The 19,198-nt window shown below is 34.8% G+C and overlaps 3 pseudogenes; all 3 read left to right on the forward strand.

Annotated features, from left to right (window-relative positions):
* The first annotated feature begins 2,225 nt into the window (after window positions 1–2,225).
* On the forward strand, window positions 2,226–4,840 carry LOC140877624 (cysteine-rich receptor-like protein kinase 7; annotated as a pseudogene).
* Window positions 4,841–5,971: 1,131 nt separating this feature from the next.
* Window positions 5,972–12,602, forward strand: LOC140877625 (cysteine-rich receptor-like protein kinase 6; annotated as a pseudogene).
* Window positions 12,603–14,378: 1,776 nt separating this feature from the next.
* LOC140881086 (cysteine-rich receptor-like protein kinase 15) lies at window positions 14,379–18,001 on the forward strand (annotated as a pseudogene).
* Window positions 18,002–19,198: the final 1,197 nt, after the last annotated feature.

The raw sequence follows: 19,198 nt of genomic DNA on the forward strand, positions 1-19,198 counted from the left end.
TGACCTGGTCTCAAGCTTGACCCAAACTGGTCTCTTGGTCCGACCCCGAGCTCTTCCTTCCCGAGCTATTCCTTCCCGAATTCCCGAGATACTCTTTCCCGAGCTAAGATATGAAGTGAGATGGAAGTGATGTCTAAAATAACTGAATCCCTAGCTCCTATTTATAGACAAATATTTGGGGTGATCGGGATTCTTGAACTGACGTCGAGACGTCCGAGCTCCTATAAGCACGCCACGTATCAGATGCTTGAGCTGAGTCACTACCATTATTGACAGCTCATGCTTAGGCGCCAACTGTCATTCATGCAAGCGTCCACACACCTGCCTGCCTGTCCTGGAGGGTTCGGGCTTCCCTAATAGCAGTTCGGGATTCCCTAGAAGCAGGTCAGGATTCCTTAATAGCAGGTCGGGATTCCCTAGCAGCTTTTCAAACTTCCTTAGTAACGAAATTCCCTAACAGACTAACAGCAGAATTCCCTAGCCGTAGAATCCCTAGCTGTATAATCCCTAGCTGCTCATGTTTCCCTAGCTGCTCATATTCCCTAGCTGCTCATGTTTCCCTAGCTGCTCATATTCCCTAGCTGCTCATGTTTCCCTAGCTGCTCATATTCCCTAGCTGCTCATCAGTTCAGCAGTTTAGACTAGACCCTTAATCATGATTATCATATTATTATCTTAAAATGAAATCTGGGTTACTACAGACTAGATGGCCGCTCTTGTTAAGAAGCGAATTTGAGATCTCTAATCTCCTCAAGAATGAAGATGGAAAGCAGAGAAGAAGAAGATTTCAGAGAGAGATATTGGTCATGTTTCTTATTGAATGCCCACAATTACAAGTCTTTTTCTATTTATACAGTCAAGCAATTAAATTTTGCTATAACCGTCTACCAACTACTCTAACAAACTAACTATTATAACAATCTCGTATCATTACATTCTCCCTTAGAAACACCTTGTCCTCAAGGTGGAAGTCGGAGTATATGCTTAGTCACAAGCTTCTGTCAATGATAAGTCATTGAACCAATATTTGAGTGATGCATATATGTCCTTTGGATTCTCTTCTCTTATGTCGGTACTCCTTGTCTTATTATTACCCACCCCATGAAAAAACACCTTGCCCTCAAGGGGGAACTGATCAAAAAGTCGTTGACTGCCGCCAAGAATCGATATCTTCCTTCCTTCTTTTTTTTTCATCTTACGACCACTGTATCTTCTAATTAAGTCGACTGTGAAGTGAACACTACTTCTATATGAAATTATCATTTTAATTGATTGAATTCTATGTATCCTTGAGTTCTGCTCTTGAATATGGGTATTTCTGAATCGATGAGCAGACCTTGTTCTATGAAATTCAAAAATAAAATCTGTCTTCACCAGCCACGTTACACCCTCCAATTTACCTTTTTTACCTGCTTCTGCAACTCTGACGTGATTCATGGCAAGCAAAATCGCAGCACTTCCTTCATCTTGCGGCCACTCCTGTGCAGCAACTTCCATTGTCACACTTTGCACCATGGATGACTTTTTCCCGCTGGTTGAATTTTTTCCAAAATCAATATATAGAAACAACATCATATATATGGAGGATAAAGTCCCGAGTTATCGCCAATTGAATGAATGTCGTCGAAGTCGAGTACCTTCACCACATCTCGAAACTCAATCTGACTCAGGATCTTCTGATGAGAATTAGTACCAAAAAAACAGTAGGATTCCCGCATGATTTCAGTACAACCCTATCCTTGTCAATCGTGCCCATTTCTCTTGGTGACTGAATTTTTGCAGGGATTGTAGGGGACGGTGGTGGAAGAGCAGAAAAGGGGAGGTTTCTCGGCTGCTTAACATCAATAAACTTGTTGGGCAATTCATCAAGCATATGGTGGAACTCTATTGATGAACCAGGTTGCATCACTTCACTTAATATACCAAAAGAATCCACATTGTCTGATACATCAAATTGCTTTTATAAAGCCAACAAAAAGCCATTTCAACAAAGGAAGAACTGAATTTTATGCATCTCTTCATACCAAACTAGTGCATCACCATCCAAATAAAAAAACAGCAATCATTAGGCGTTGTGGATTCGGAGTGTTATAAAAATCAAAATACCGTTGAATGGATGAAATCCATGCCCTAGAAATCTCGTCGGAGAATCGCGGTGCCACCAACCACATCGATTTGGGATGATTTGAAGAATCTGAATAGGAGTGATTCCACGGTGGGTGGGAATGAGGGCTGGCATACGCAGAAGATTGAATCGCCACTGGTTGCCGTGGTGGCCAGTGAGTAAATTGCTCAACCGGGATTTTCGATTTCTGTAACCCAATTTTGTAGTCCATCTTTGAAGTAGTGACCGATTCAATGCTCCTATGATGTTTTTGGATCAATAATTTGGAATTTTCATGTAGGATTGTGAGTTTGGATAGAATTTCATCTAATGTTGCACCCTCATCCATGATAATTCGCTCACGATTTTCACGGGAATGCAGCAACAATCTCAGAAGTATGAGATGAAAAGCCACGAGAGCACCAAATGTTAAGAAGAGAATTTGAGATCGCTAATCTCCTCAAGAATGAAGATTGAAAGCAGAGAAGAAGATATCAGGGAGAGATATTGGTCATGTTTCTTATTGAATGCCCACAATTACAAGTCTTTTTCTATTATACAATCAAGCAGTTAACTTTTGCTATAATTGTCTACCAACTACTCTAACAAACTAACTATTATAACAATCTAGTATCAGCTTGCCTCCATTTTCTTAACTCTTGCAAATCTTTTGGCCTCCGCCGCAGCACAATATAACTGCATAAACAACGGCAATTACACCAATTATAGCACGTACAAGGCTAATATGGAAACACTCTTCTCCTCCCTCCCTACAAACATCGATATCAATGGATTCTACAACGCCTCCCCGGATACAGTCTATGCAGAGGGGACATACAGCCAGAAGAATGCCATAGCTGTATCCAAAATGCGACTGCGGAATTAGTAAAATCGTGTCCAAATTACAAGCAAGCCGTCCGAGGAATGAACTCTACTTGGTGCGGTACTCTAATGAATCTATGTTCGGGATGTTGAATACGTTTTCGGCAGAGTACTGGTGGAGTGAAACGAATGCCTCGAGTTCTGGAAAGTTTTTGGCGAGCCTACTGGACGATCTTCACAGGCAAGCTGCTAATGGTGGTTCTCTGAGGAAAGTGGCTACTGGGAATAGAAGCTCTGTAAATTTTCTGATTATTTTCTCCTAGCTTGGTTAATTCAGTGTACCCCTGATTTGTCTCCGAATAATTGCACTAGTTGTTTAATTGTGGCTGCTTTGAATATTCCAACATATTGCAACAATTGCATAAGGTGTAGAGTACTGTGGCCTAGCTGCAATCTTCGTTATAAGATATGCCCTTTTACAATGAAACCAGGCTTCATGAATTATACAGGCGCTTGCAACGCTGCCAACGCCGCCACTGCGCCCGCCACAGATGCCACCACCAGGTTTAGCTGGCAACTCCAGGTAAGAGATGATATTATGTACTCTTGGGCCTTTATAGTACTAAATCAAGATTCTAGCTAGAATCATATTGATAATTTCTCTGTTTACTTCGATCTTTGATCTTTTGATCTATCGTTTCTACTAAGCACGTCAAGATGAATTACATATATATTTCTTCAGATTTAAAATTGTACATAAAAAACATGATTTGTGCAATGGATTGGCGAAAAGTTATGGTCTGATGTTTACTGAAAATGAAACGTAATCAAGAGTACGTATACAAGAAACAATTAACATATATTAAAAACTTCAATTATTTTGGAATAGGAAAATAATTCAAATCCGTGATGATATTTTGCAGGGAAAAAGATTCTGACAATCGAATTGTGATCTTCGTTTCTGTTTCTGCTGGTTTGGGTCTAATAGCATCTGTATTTGCTAGTATCCTGCTGATAAAGAGACATAAAAAGAATCCAACAGATGAACTTGATCATCAGCGTAAGTTATTATCGCATCTTTTGACCAACAAAATTTTCGGGCTTTAGCAGCAATTTCACTAAAACTTCCTCTTTTAATTTGAAGCTGAACGTGACATTAACGTAGCTGAATCTCTACAATATGATTTTTCCATAATCAAAGCTTCTACTGATGATTTCTCATTTGCTAGAAAGTTGGGGCTAGGTGGATTTGGTGTCATTTATAAGGTAACTCAGTATATTGGTTCCATTTAAAACGTTTTGTATTGTGTTACATATATAGATATATGAAATATTTGTGATAACATAGATAGGGAGTAGCTAGGGACTGATTAATGGTAATACTTGATAGGGGAAACTTTTGAATGGACTAGACATCGCTGTAAAAAGATTATCCTTGGATTCTGGGCAAGGTGACATGGAATTTAAAAATGAAGTCTTTTTAGCGTCCAAGCTACAACACAAGAATCTCGTCAGACTCTTGGGTTTTTCCATGGAAGGCAAGAAAAGGCTTCTCGTCTATGAACTCGTCAAGAATAGAAGCCTTGACAAATTTCTATTCCGTAATAATATTTCAATGTCCTTTTTACTTCAGTTCATGGTAATTATTGTTTGTGGCTATACATATAGCTCAAGAAATTTATGCATGTACTTGAGTATACAGACCCTATCGTCAAGATCATATGGGTGATTTCCAAGGGACTTCTATATCTGCACGAAAAATCCCGACTTAAAATAATTCATCGTGATCTCAAAGCTAGCAATATACTTTTAGATGAAGATATGAACCCCAAGATTGCAGACTTTGGCATGGCAAGGTTATTTGCTGTGGATGAAACTCAATCCAATACTAACAAAATTGTGGGAACTAGGTAAGCTTTCTATTTCAGTAGCCGTGGAAATAGCCAACCCCAACTGGCATTGAATGGATTTTGGAATCAGCAACTTGTCTTGATTCATGAAATGTGGAGCTTAGACTACTACACGTTCTATAAATTATCACAAGTTAATGTCCTTGGGGAATTTTTTTTTACCTATTAAAAATTACATCAATTTTTTGATTTAGAAATTATCTCCTTCCCAATCCCGAACATTAATGATTTAATTTACTTTATGGAGGCTCCATGATTATGCTTTGTAACTTTTTCCTTGCTTCAACTACTAATTAACATAATATAATTTTTTGAAACAGCAGTTACCTGAATTAACTTTAAGAAGACTTGAAATCTAAAAGTAATTAATATAATATAATTTTTTGAAAAAAAAATATTATTTTTAAAACCCAAATCCTATGAAATCCCACAAAATTCAACCAATTTCATAAGAATTTCATTCAGTTAAATGAAATCTCATCAAATATCAATCCCGTTTCGAAATCTCATTTTACCAAACACCAAAAAAGTATTTGTAATTTCAAATCCCACCAAATCCCATAAAAATCCTTGATAAGTCATAAAGATTGACTAATTAATATATAATTTTCAAATTAATTAAGATCTCGGAATTCCGAGAAAGAAACTAGAAAAGGAGCACCACATGAAAAGACATATTTATTACGGAAACATTGCGTGAAGACTCGGTTGTCTTCGTAGACTTGTAACAATATTTGCTTCGATTTGGTTAAATCGGTTTTAGTATAAATTTGATTCAGTTTTCTTAACTTCGAAACAAAATTTGGTTAATTCAATTCAATTGTTAATCAAATTAACTAAATGCTCACTTCTACTTGGCGATCATCATTAAAGGACCCGAAGATGGAGTCCAAACACATGCATGTTATTAAATTAAATCAATTTAAAATAAGTGAATGTTTTTTTTTTGCAAATAAAGATCATAAACTTGTATGATTCATTCTAAATGTATTTTTAGAGTACAAATACAATTTGGGAAAATTGCTTTTTTGGTCCTGTATGTTTGTCACTTTGCGATTTCAGTCTTTTATATTTTAAGATTTCAGTTTTAGTCCGCTAACTTTATTTTTTTGGCAATTTTAGTCCTTTTTCAGACATGGAGCTGATGTGCCACCAATTCAGTACTGATGTGGAGCTGACATGTACAGTGCCACGTAAGAATTTTTGAATAAAAAGGACCAAAATTGCCAAAAATCAGAACATGCAGGACTAAAACTGAAATGTGAAAACATATAGAACCAAAATCGCAAAGTGACAAACATATAGGACTAAATTTGCAATTTTTCCATACAATTTTGATCTAAATTACTCCATTTGTGCTGGCTTACTCCTGTCCTTCTCCTTAAGCCAAGTTGCCCAAGTCTTCGTCTCGAGTCAACCCTGAAATATAACAGTTTTTGTGATGAAATTGGTTAATAGCTAAGTGAATATATAAATTATATGATTCAATTCAAAGTATGAGAAAAAACCACAATTTTATAATGTTCAAGAAAGTACTCTTCCACCAAACAGAGTAGTCTCTTAATCATTATGATTTTCAAACTATTGTCTGCCATTTTCTTCCTTGTCACAAACCTTGAAACTACTGCAGATAAATTTTGATTCGACAAAGGTAATTACACAAGCAATAGCGTATACAAGTCCAATCTTGAAGCCCCCCCTTCTCTATCTTCAAGTGTAGATGATAATGGTTTCTACAATGCCTCCATGGGGAATGACCCCGATGCAGTCTATGCCAATGTGCTATGTAGAGGGGACATCCAACTTGATGCTTGTCGAAGCTGTATCGACAATGCCACCGTCGAGATAGTAAAATCGTGTCCAAATTACAAACATGCCGTCCAGTACGATGAACTCTGCATGTTGCGGTATTCTAGTGAATCCATGTTTAGGATACTGATGCCATCTGATACACAGGTGGCCGGGTGGAGTCTACAGAATATCTCCAGTCTGGAAAAGTTTATGGCGGGTTTTGACATTTTAGTAAACGATCTTCGTTCGCAGGCGTCAAATGGTGGTTCCCTGCGCAAGGTGGCGGCTGGGAATACAACTGCTGAAAAATTTCAGAATATTTTTTCACTGGTTCAATGTACCCCAGATTTGTCTTTGGCAGATTGCAGCAGTTGTTTGGTCGCGTCTATTAGGAACATTCCAACATATTGTGACAGGAGGAGAGGGTGTCGAATACAACAACCCAACTGCATTCTTCGTTATGAAGATGTTCCCTTTTACAACGAAGCCAGGCTTCAACAATTACAGACGACACTTAATGGAACAGTACCCCCCTCGACCTCGAGTACTCCACCAGGTAACTAATGATATATATATATATATATATATATATATATATATATATATATATATATATATATAGGTAGTAAAGCCCTTCTAAGCTTTACTCCCAAACACTATGAGAGTATGAACTATATATATATGGTTCGAACGTCCTTGTAATAGTAAATTGATATTCTTTTTTTGTCATGTTTATAGCTTATATTTGGTTTGGCCTAATTCTTTCATAGTTAAAAGTGCATATACGTACATTCAGAAATACAATTGAAATCCATTGCTAACTTACAGGAAAAAAGGACGCTAGTAAAACTCGAACCATCGTCATCATTGTTGTTTCAGTTATTGTGTCTCTAATACTAGCTGTAGGTGCTGGATTCCTGTTGACAAAGAAGAAGCCAACAGAAAATCTTGAATAATATTGTAAGTTTTTTCCTCATCTTTCTCCAAACTTAACCTTCAAGCTTTGGTAGCAATTCCGCTGAAATATCGCTTTCTGAATTTGAAGCTGCTCAAGGGATTAATATATTTGAATCTCTGCAATATGATTTTTGCGAAATCAAAGCTGCAACTGATGATTTCTCAGATGCTAACAAGCTAGGACAAGGTGGATTTGGTGCCATTTACAAGGTAATTATCAAACATTATATATATAGATTCCATAAAACATGTTGTAGTATATATCTATTGCCTTATCCATATAATACACACACACATATATATATACAATTGGTTTTTGAATATGTTAGTATATTTGGTAATATATAGAGAATACTTTCGAATGGACTTGAAACCGGTGTAAAAAGGTTGTCCATGGATTCAAAACAAGGTGATGTAGAATTCAAGAATGAAGTCTTACTAGTGGCCAAGCTACAACATCGTAATCTTGTGAGACTCTTGGGTTTCTGCATTCTAGGCAAAGAGAGGCTTCTCATATATGAATTCATTAAGAATTTAAGCCTCGACAAATTCATATTTGGTGATATTCTAATGTTATTTCCATCTAAATTCCAATGACAATGATACGAGATTGTTATAATAGTTAGTTTGTTAAGAGTAGTTGGTAGATGGTTATAGCAAAAGTTAACTGCTTGATTGTATAAATAGAAAAAGACTTGTAATTGTGGGCATTCAATAAGAAACATGGCCAATATCTCTCCCTAAATTCTTCTTCTTCTCTGTTCTCAATCTTCATTCTTGAGGAGATTAGCGATCTCGAATTCGCTTCCTAACATTTGGTGCTCTCGTTTCTTTTCATCTCATATTTCTGAGATTGTTGCTGCATTCCGGTGAAAATCGTGAGCAAATTATCATGGATGAGGGTACAACATTAGATGCAATTCTATCCAAACTCACTGTTATACATGAAAATTCCAAATTATTGATCGAAAAACATCATAGGAGCATTGAATCGGTCACGACTTCGAAGATGGACTACAAAATTGGGTTACAGAAATCGAAAATCCCAGTTGAGAAGTTTTCCTCATCGGCCACCCCAGCAACCCGTGGCGATTCAATCTTCTGCGCATGCCAGCCCTCATTCCCACCCACCGTGGAATCACTCTTATTTAGATTCTTCAAATCATCCCAAATCGATGTGGTTAGTGGCACCGCGATTCTCTGGCGAGAATTCAAGGGCTTGGATTTCATCCATTCAACGGTATTTTGAATTTTATAACACTCCGGATCCACAACGCCTAATAACTGCTGCTTTTTATTTGGATGGTGATGCATTAGTTTGGTATGAAGAGATGCATAAAATTCAGTTCTTCCTTTGTTGGAAAGGCTTTTTGTTGGCTTTAGAAAAACAATTTGGTGTATCGGACAATGTGAATTCTTTTGGTATATTAAGTGAAGTGATGCAACCTGATTCATCAATAGAGTTCCACCATATGTTTGATGAATTGCCCAACAAGATTATTGATGTTAAGGGGCCGAGGAACCTCCCCTTTTCTTCTCTTCCACCAGTGTTCCCTACAATTCCTTCGAAAATTCAGTCAACAAGAGAAGTGAGCACGATTGACAAGGATAGGGTTGCACTGAAATCATGCGAGGATCCTACTGTTTTTTTTGGTACTAATTCTCATCAGAAGATCCTGGGTCAGATTGAGTTTCGAGATATGGTGAAGGTACTTGACTACGATGATATTCATTCAATTGGCGATAACTCGGCATGTTATCCTACATATGATGTTGTTTCTATTGATTCTGGAAAAAAATCAACCAGCGGGGAGAAGTCATCCATGGTGCAAAGCGTGACAATGAAATTTGCTGCACAGGAGCGGCCGCAAGATGAAAGGAGTGCTGCGATTTGGCTTGCCGTGAATCACGTCGGAGTTGCAAAAGCAGGTAAAAAAGGTAAATTGGAGGGTGTAACGTGGCTGGTGAAGACATATCCTATTTTTGAACTTCATGGAACAATGTCTGCTCATCGATTCAGAAATGCCCATATTCAAGAGCAAAACTCAAGGATACATAGAATTCAATCAATTAAAATGATAATTTCATATAGAAGCAGTGTTCACTTCACAGTCGAGTTAATTAGAAGATACAGTGGTCGTAATATGGAAAAAAAAAAAGAAGAAAAGGGAAGATATCGATTCTTGGCTACAGTCAATGCCTTTTTTATCGGTTCCCCCTTGAGGGCAAGGTGTTTCTTCATGGGGTGGGTAATGATACGACAAGGAGTACCGGCATAAGAGAAGAGAAGCCAAAGGACACATGCATCACTCAAATATTGGTTCAATGACTTATCATTGACAGAAACTTTTTGGGATGAGCTTGCGACTATTGGATCACATACTCCGACTTCCACCTTGAGGACAAGGTGTTTTTGAGGGAGAATGTAATGATACGAGATTGTTATAATAGTTAGTTTGTTAAGAGTAGTTGGTAGACGGTTATAGCAAAAGTTAACTGCTTGATTGTATAAATAGAAAAAGACTTGTAATTGTGGGCATTCAATAAGAAACATGGCCAATATCTCTCCCTAAATTCTTCTTCTTCTCTGTTCTCAATCTTCATTCTTGAGGAGATTAGCGATCTCGAATTCGCTTCCTAACATTTGTTTTCCACATTGAAATGTTAAACTAATAAAGAGTTAGTTATAAACTCATGAGGCAACCCCACCCAATAGGCAAGCCTTTTGGGATGGACACCTCAAGAGTTTATAACCTAACATTTGGTGCTCTTGTTGAGAGTCGACGTAGCGAAAGGGGAGACCTAGGAAAGGGCTACCATCGGATTAGTGTCGATAATTGAAAAAATTATAGGCCGGATTAAGGTGCATGCACTGAATACTGAAAGGTGAGTGAAAGTCGCTTAGAGTAGGCCGCCGCGGATATCGGCTTCTCAAGGGGTCGGCAATGTTATGATATCCCACATTGAAATGTTAAACTAATAAAGAGTTAGTTATAAACTCATGAGGCAACCCCACCCAATAGGCAAGCCTTTTGGGATGCACACCTCATGAGTTTATAACCTAACATTTGACAAAGAGTACCGGCATAAGAGAAGAGAAGCCAAAGGACACATGCATCACTCAAATATTGGTTCAATGACTTATCATTGATAGAAACTTTTTTGGGATGAGCTTGCGACTATTGGAGCACATACTCCGACTTCCACCTTGAGGCCAAGGTGTTTTTGAGGGAGAATGTAATGATACGAGATTGTTATAATAGTTAGTTTGTTAAGAGTAGTTGGTAGACGGTTATAGCAAAAGTTAACTGCTTGATTGTATAAATAGAAAAAGACTTGTAATTGTGGGCATTCAATAAGAAACATGGCCAATATCTCTCCCTAAATTCTTCTTCTTCTTTGTTCTCAATCTTCATTCTTGAGGAGATTAGCGATCTCGAATTCACTTTCTAACATTGACAATCAGTTCACTGAGCTAGTTGATCTAATGTTTTAGATTTCATCACTTACTGTAGACCCAAGAAAACGTTCGGATTTGGATTCTGAGATACGGTACAAGATCGTAGGGGGAATAGCTAAGGGACTTCTTTATTTGCACAAAGAATCTAGACTCAAAATAATTCATCGTGATCTGAAAGCAAGCAATATACTCTTAGATGCTGATATGAATCCCAAAATATCCGACTTTGGCACCGCAAGGTTGTTTCTCAGTGATGAAACTCAAGCTAATACCAACATGATTGTGGGAACTCGGTAAGTATATTCTCACGATATATAACAACAAAATAACTCAGAACCGCAAGTTGTATTTATATAGTGATTGCAACCTTTAAAAATAAACAAATTCCGAGTTCACCGTTGATTAGCAGCATAGCTCTTGTTTGTTTCAAGAAGGCTACATGCTTATGCATACTTAGTAAGATTTTTATGAGCTACTAATGATCAGATGATTATTGCAGTGGATACATGGCGCCAGAATATGCAATGTACGGAGATCTCTCGGTTAAATCCGATGTATTTAGCTTCGGCATTCTGGTCCTCAAAATTGTAAGTGGTCAAAGAAATCAATCGAATGGGGAGGATATGGAAAACCTCTTGAGTTTGGTAAGCACTTTGCTTCATTTATATCAATATTTTTATATGTTGGGTGCTCCACATGAAATGAATACAAAACCTTCTCTTTTATTTTCTATATGATTTTTCATAATTTTATATACTCTAAATATAAAATATTTTTTTTATTATATTAATAAATTTAGCTAACCAGGAGCGAGCCCGGTCTAATCTGGATCGGCTTCATGAATTTAGGGTCATCCACTTCATTCATACCTGTAGTTAATGTGCATACAAGTGCACATGTGTGCCTATGTATAATTGAGTGCATGTGGTCATAGCATAGTTAATTAATAAGTTGAATTTTTTCAACTTTCGGTCAGTGCCACAATACTAATATTTAGTGTCAAGTTAGCATTTGACGAAAAGTGACTAAAAGTGATAATTAAAAGGAAAAATATTAGCTTCTTGAATTAATACCAAATTTTAAGTATTCACAAGACCAAAAATAAGAATAGGCTTGATATCGTTGAATGATGCTTTACTAAAGAGGAATTTGCATGCTTTGTATTTCATAGGCATGGAAAAGTTGGCAGCAAAGAATGACTGAGAATGTGATTGATCCCGTGCTCAGAAATAGTTCGAGTACCCTACATGATATGCTGAGATGCATTCATATCGGTTTGTTATGCGTGCAAGACAATCCTGTTGATAGACCAACGATGGCTTCAGTTGTTGTTATGCTTAGCAGCTTCACTATATCTTTGCCGGTACCATTGGAGACAACACATTTTACTATCCATGGTTATAACTCGAGCAATGCAAACTTCCAAGGTTCTGATTTAAATGAAGCCCTGACAAGCAAATCGTCATCCTTAAACAGGTCAACTCAATCTTCTGAATCATCGAAAAATAAAGGATCGTCGAAAAATGATATGTCAATCACCGAGTTGTATCCTAGGTGATATATCATTCTGAAGAATATGGTTAAAATTTCTCCAATAATACGTCTTTATCGAATTCATCTGCTTAAGTGGTGTTTTTTAGTCCAATGGGGTGTATTCGTTGCAGAAATTTACTGACTTTTTAAATGACAGACTTTTTGTAAAATTGATGGATTTCTATAGACTTTTTATAAAATCTCACAAATTTTTAAAGATTGTCACAGAATCTTGCAGATTTGTTTTTCATGACTTTTATTGATATTTGTAAATTTTTTCTAGAATCTTATGAATTTTGTAATTCATGATTTTAATTTATTCTTAGAATTATTAATCGAGTGTTAATAACTTCTATTTATATTTCTTTAAAATAATTATATTTCTTTAAAATATTTTTATCTGTCAATGTAAATAATTTTTACTTATCAATTTGGTTTACAAAAATTGATAAGTATTATTAAATTTATTGTAATTAATAATTTAATTTAACTCTATAAATTTGAATATATTTAATTTTATGTAGTATCTTTATTTATATAATATATATATATATATATATATATATATGCTTGTTAATAAATTTTTAAAACTACGTTAATATATCAAGTCAATATATATCAATCATATACATCATATTATTATAAATATATATGTATATTCATATATATATATATATATATATATATATATATATATATATATATTCAAGTGAATAAAATCACTATCGAATATTTTGAGTTATAATAAAAATTAAGCTACAGATTAAAAAAATTATAGAAAATAATTAAACATCAAATTTTATATAATGAATTAACCATAAAAAATAATTATTGTTATTTTTAATTTATGATCAATAAAATATTATATTTTTTGTCGTGTATTATAATATTTATTTAAAATTTTTACTAAATATGATTTTAAATCTCGTGCGGTTTTGTAAAAATTCGAAAAATTATTAATAATAAAATTTTTTATTTTATTATAGAAAAAAAATATGTTTGTATATATATATATATATATTTGTTTTTGAAACTGTATATATATTATTTTTAATATAGTAAATATGTATGAGACTAGTATTATATATAGACTATTTTATAGAAATGAAAAAAACTGTGTGAGTTTGAAAATGTCAATCCAAATCTTTAGGTTGAACCAAAGACAATTATTGACTTGTTATTGTTGCACCTTAGACTTTAATTATTGTACTTGATTGAATTCTTTGAAGTTTTTAAAAGTCTATTGACATGTTGAATATCTCTAGACTTTTATAGAGTTTTTAAAATTCAAGTTAGAATACCACATGATTTTTTAAAACTCATCTTGAATGCCACTAAACTTTTATGGAGTATATAAAAGTCTAGATTGAATACCTCTAGACTTTTAAACTCCACAAAAGTCATTAAAAGTCTAGAACCTATACAACTTCTTTGTTCATCTTAATATTTCTCTAATAATTCCTCTTTATCAAATTCAAACTTGAAATGTATGACATATTTTTCGTCTTCATCTGCTACAAATTGATGGGCAAATATGTCAAATAATATTTTTTAAAAAATTAAAATAAAAAGTTATAAAAAATTAAAATAAAAAGTTCAAAAATTTTTAAAAGAGATGGATTTTTAATTAAATAGTAAATAAGAGTAAATCTAGACTTTGACCAGCTATTCAAACTTCTCAAGTGCGTGTCTTTCAAAGTTCACACCAGTGTTTAAAGAATAATACAAATGATTTCAACACAAATTAATGTGTACGCATTCCATTATTCTCATTGAGAGTCCTGAATTGTGTAGTGTTGAATTAATCCAGAGAGTTATGATTTCTAAACTCGCCTCCATTTTCTTGATTCTCACAAACATTTTAGCCTGTGCCACGGCGCAATATTCTTGGTGTTTCAACAACGGCAATTACACGAATAATAGCACGTATAGGAGTAACCTCGACACCCTCCTCTCTTCTCTATCTTCAAACGTCGATTACAATGGATTCTACAACGCCTCAATGGGGCAGAACCCGGATACCGTCTACGCCTCTGTTCTCTGTAGAGGGGACGTTCAGCTCCGTACTTGTCGCACTTGTATCCAAGATGCCACCACTGATATTGTAGAGTCGTGTCCAAGTTACAAACAAGCAGTTCAGTTCAGTGAATACTGCACGTTACGGTACTCCGATGAGCCCATGTTCGGGATCTTGGAGGCTAGTGTAGCGTGGTACTTGTGGAATACAGAGAATGCTTCGAGTCCCCACGAGTTTATGGCGGATGTTAGAACGCTATTGGACAATCTTGGTGACCAGGCTGCTAATGGTGGTAATTCTTTGAGGAAAGTGGCAGCCGGGAATAGAAGTTCGGTAGATTTTCAGATTGCTTTTTCTTTGGTTCAATGTACTCCGGATTTGTCTTCAGAGGATTGCGGTAGTTGTTTGATTGGGGCTACTGCGGATGTTCCGATATTTTGCAAAGACAAGAGAGGGTGTAGAGTTCTAAAGCCTAGCTGCATTCTTCGTTATGAAGTTTCGCCCTTTTACAATGAAACCGGGCTTCAAGAATTACAGGCGCTTACGACACCGCCGCCTGCAGGGGAAAAGGACGATAGTACTAAAGCTCCAATGATCATTATCATTGTGGTTTCAATTGGTGTATTTTTTGTGGCAGCTGTATGTGTTGGCATCTTGCTGATGAAGAGAAGAAAGAAGAAGTCGGAGGAAAAACTCGGATGTAAGTTTTCTTCCTCATGGTTTACGTATACCGAAAGTATAAGCTAGATCTTTGGCAGCAAACTTGCTAAAACATATAATATTTTCCCCTTTTAATTTGAAGTTGTGCATGACATTATGGTAGCTGAATCCCTACGATATGATTTTTGCGGAATTAAAGCTGCAACAAATGATTTCTTATATGCTAACAAACTAGGACAAGGTGGATTTGGGGTTGTTTATAAGGTAATTAATCAAACATATATTGATTGTATATTCATGGTCATATTCATATATATAGATTAAATTAAAGTAAGATTGGATTTTGGATATGTTAATATTTGGCAAGGGAAAACTTCCAAATGGACAAGAAATCGCCGTAAAAAGACTGTTCATGGATTTGGGCCAACGAGACGTGGAGTTCAAGAATGAAGTCTTGATAATGTCCAGGTTACAACACCGAACTGGTTAGACTCTTGGGATTCTCCATAGAAGGAAATGAGAGGCTTCTCGTCTATGAGTTCGTGAAGAATACGAGTCTTGAAAAATTCATATTCGGTAATATTGCAATATAATATCAAGCTAACAATATTTATCTCGCTATTTTATAGTGTGTACAGTGTGATTGAGTATATTGCAGACCCAATCAAGCCCAACTATTTGGATTGGGAGAGACGCTGCAAGATCATAGTTGGAATTTCGAGAGGACTTCTATATTTGCACGAAGAATCTCGACTCAAAATAATTCACCGTGATCTTAAAGCCAGCAATATACTTTTAGATGGTGAGCTGAATCCCAAAATTGCAGACTTTGGCATGGCATGGTTGTGCACCGCGGATGAAACTCAAGGAAATACCAACCGAATTGCGGGAACATAGTAAGTGTTGTTTCACTTCAAATACGGACATATTCATAATTCATAATCATCAGTAGGTTCATAAGGGTTAATTTGGGGTGAAACTTCAATTTTTTATTTTTATTTTTAACAATAAATAGATTTTGAGTGTGACGTACACATAGCTGGCAATTAGGATTAAATTAATGTAAATAACGAATATGTTAAAAAATATAGGGCCAAATGAATTTTTTTTACACGTTTTTTGTTGTTTAGGCTACTTAATCCTAATTGCATACTAAGTAAGTACTATTTTAATGTTTGGACTTTGGCCCACACATAGACAACGGTCAAAAAGGATAGGTCTACGATGTCAACTTTTTTAATTCATCAGATAAAAGGATTGAATTGATAATTTTTCAACCCTTTCAAATAACAAATATATTATAGGCCACCTTGTCAAAGCTAAAATACAAATGGCTAGGCCTGTCAAATAAGTAGGTTGGGTTAACAATTCATCAACCCGCCCAAATTAAAGGCCGGTCCACGCTACTATTTCGTTTGTCGACTGTATTGATTGGCAAACTTCTTCCCATACATGTACCTATATGATAGCAATTTGATTATGATTAGTGATTAGGTGATGGAATTCCTCACTTATATATAGATACTACTATCTTGCATATTATATAGTGGATATATGTCACCAGAATATGCAATGCATGGACAATTTTCTGTTAAATCCGACGTGTTTAGCCTTGGTGTACTAATCCTGGAAATCATAACCGGCCAAAGAAACCACTCGCTTCAAAATGGAGAGAACATGGAAGACCTTTTGAGTATGGTAAGTAAATGTTCATTCACAATTGCTCCCACCCTCTTTTTATTGTCTTTAATAATATTTCCACAATTTCATGTTTAACTGACAGTATTACATATTTTAGCATCATCAACTTTTATCATTCTAGCATCACCATCTTTAATTCAAGAATCGAAACTTTCCATATTTTTCATGATGCTAGCTATTAGAAAAAATTGTAATTTTGTCATTAATTTTGGAATTTTTGTTATTTTGGTCTTCTATTTTGTAAAAGTTAAGACTTAGTATACCATCTTCTTTTTTTTGACAATTTAATAATTTCGAAACGATGATATAACATCAACAATGTTGATGTAGTGCTAATGTGTAATATCACATCAGCATTGCAAACAAAAGAAAAGATTGACTAATTAAAGTTATTAAAAATTTAGAAGATAGCATGATTATTAGTACTGAAATTTAATAACATAAATAACAAAAGTCACGAAAATCAAGTATAGTGGACTAAAAATGCAATTTTACATGCTACTAAATGCTAGTTTATTTAAAAGAAAAATATCTCGCAGGCATGGAAATGTTGGCGTCAAGGGACCATTGAAGATATAATTGATCCTGTGTTAAGAGCTAGTTTAGGTTCGTTACATGATATGTTACGATATATTCACATTGGTCTGTTATGTGTGCAAGATAATCCAGTTGACAGACCAACAATGACTTCAATCATTTTGATGCTTAGCAGCTTTACCATATCAGTGTCACTTTCCTCCGAGCCAACATTTTTTACGACTAGGGGGTATGATCCGAAGGATGCATTATTTCGAGCATATGATTCAAAAGAGTTTGAGTTGGGAAAAACATCGTCTGATAATAAGTTACCTCTATTGAGTCATCTAAAAACATAACGTAATTCTCTGCATTTTATTCGACATGATTTTTGAAAACTATGGTTAATGCATTGAATGCTATTTATTTATCTTTACATTGAAGGATTGTATTTTAAGTATTGACAGAACTGTAATGCTATGTAAGGGTTCGATTAATTTTTTTGTTTGGATTTGAAAATTGTTTATATTAGAAAGAATGCGATTACCCTTTATCTTAGTTGTTTACAGGCCCCCGAAACTTGAGTATAATCAGAAGAAATGATTGTTTCATGACCCCATGTTACATTGGGCCAAAAAAAATTAATATATATATGGGAAAATTGCAAATTTAGTTTTGTATATTTGTCATTTTGCGATTTTGATCATTTATGTTTTCACATTTAGGTTTTAGTCTTGCATGTTCTCATTTTTGTCAATTTCGGACCTTTTTATTCGAAAATGCTTACGTGACACTGTACACGTCAGCTCCATATCAACACTGAATTGGTGTCACGTCAGCTCCACGTCGGAAAAAATGACTAAAATTGCCAAAAAAATAAAGATAGTGGACTAAAACTGAAATATGAAAATATAAAAGACTGAAATCGCAAAGTGACAAATATAAAAGACCAAAAAAACAATTTTTCCTATATATAAATATATAATTTACCGATAATATAATTGTTTGTTTTTATATATTTAACATTTCAAGCCCAAAAAATCAAATTAAGCCCATTGCCTTAATTTTTTTAATATTCTTACTTTAGATTTTGGTAATTGCCAATAAGATATTAGTAAAATTTTATTCTCATGTTTTTTATATACGATGAATCCTAAACGTTTGACTTGTTATAAAAAAAATGAAAAAAAAAAAACAAGAAGTTCAAGCATTAATTCAAACTAGCAACGTGCTAAATAATTTATTTTTATAATAAAATTATATTTCAATTAATTTTGTCAATTAAAATGATTGTATTATATATTAAATACAAAATTTAAGGTGAAAAGAAAATAAATGGTTAAATTAAATAAATAAATAAATCATAATGGAGGGGGGAAAAATTGAGATAGTGGAGGAAAAAGTTTTTTTTTTTTTAATTTTCAATTTATTGACAAGAAACCATAATACATAGAAGATATATAGATATAGATTAGACATATATAGATATAGATATAGATTAGACATATATAGATATAGATTAGACAGGAGATATTGATAAGGAATATGATGTGTAGTAATTGGTCCCGATGCAAATCTCACCTACCAAACCCAGTGTAAGTAAATGCCTAATTAATTCTCGGATTTTCCCATTCTTTTCTGGAACTTATTCCAAGCTTGAGTTGGGAAATTTGTCGTACTATCTTAATCTTTGCTCCCCCAAAACTTTATGTATCTCCTCGATCAAA

The sequence above is a fragment of the Henckelia pumila genome, chromosome 2 (genome assembly GCF_033568475.1).
Source record: "Henckelia pumila isolate YLH828 chromosome 2, ASM3356847v2, whole genome shotgun sequence".
NCBI lineage: Eukaryota > Viridiplantae > Streptophyta > Magnoliopsida > Lamiales > Gesneriaceae > Henckelia > Henckelia pumila.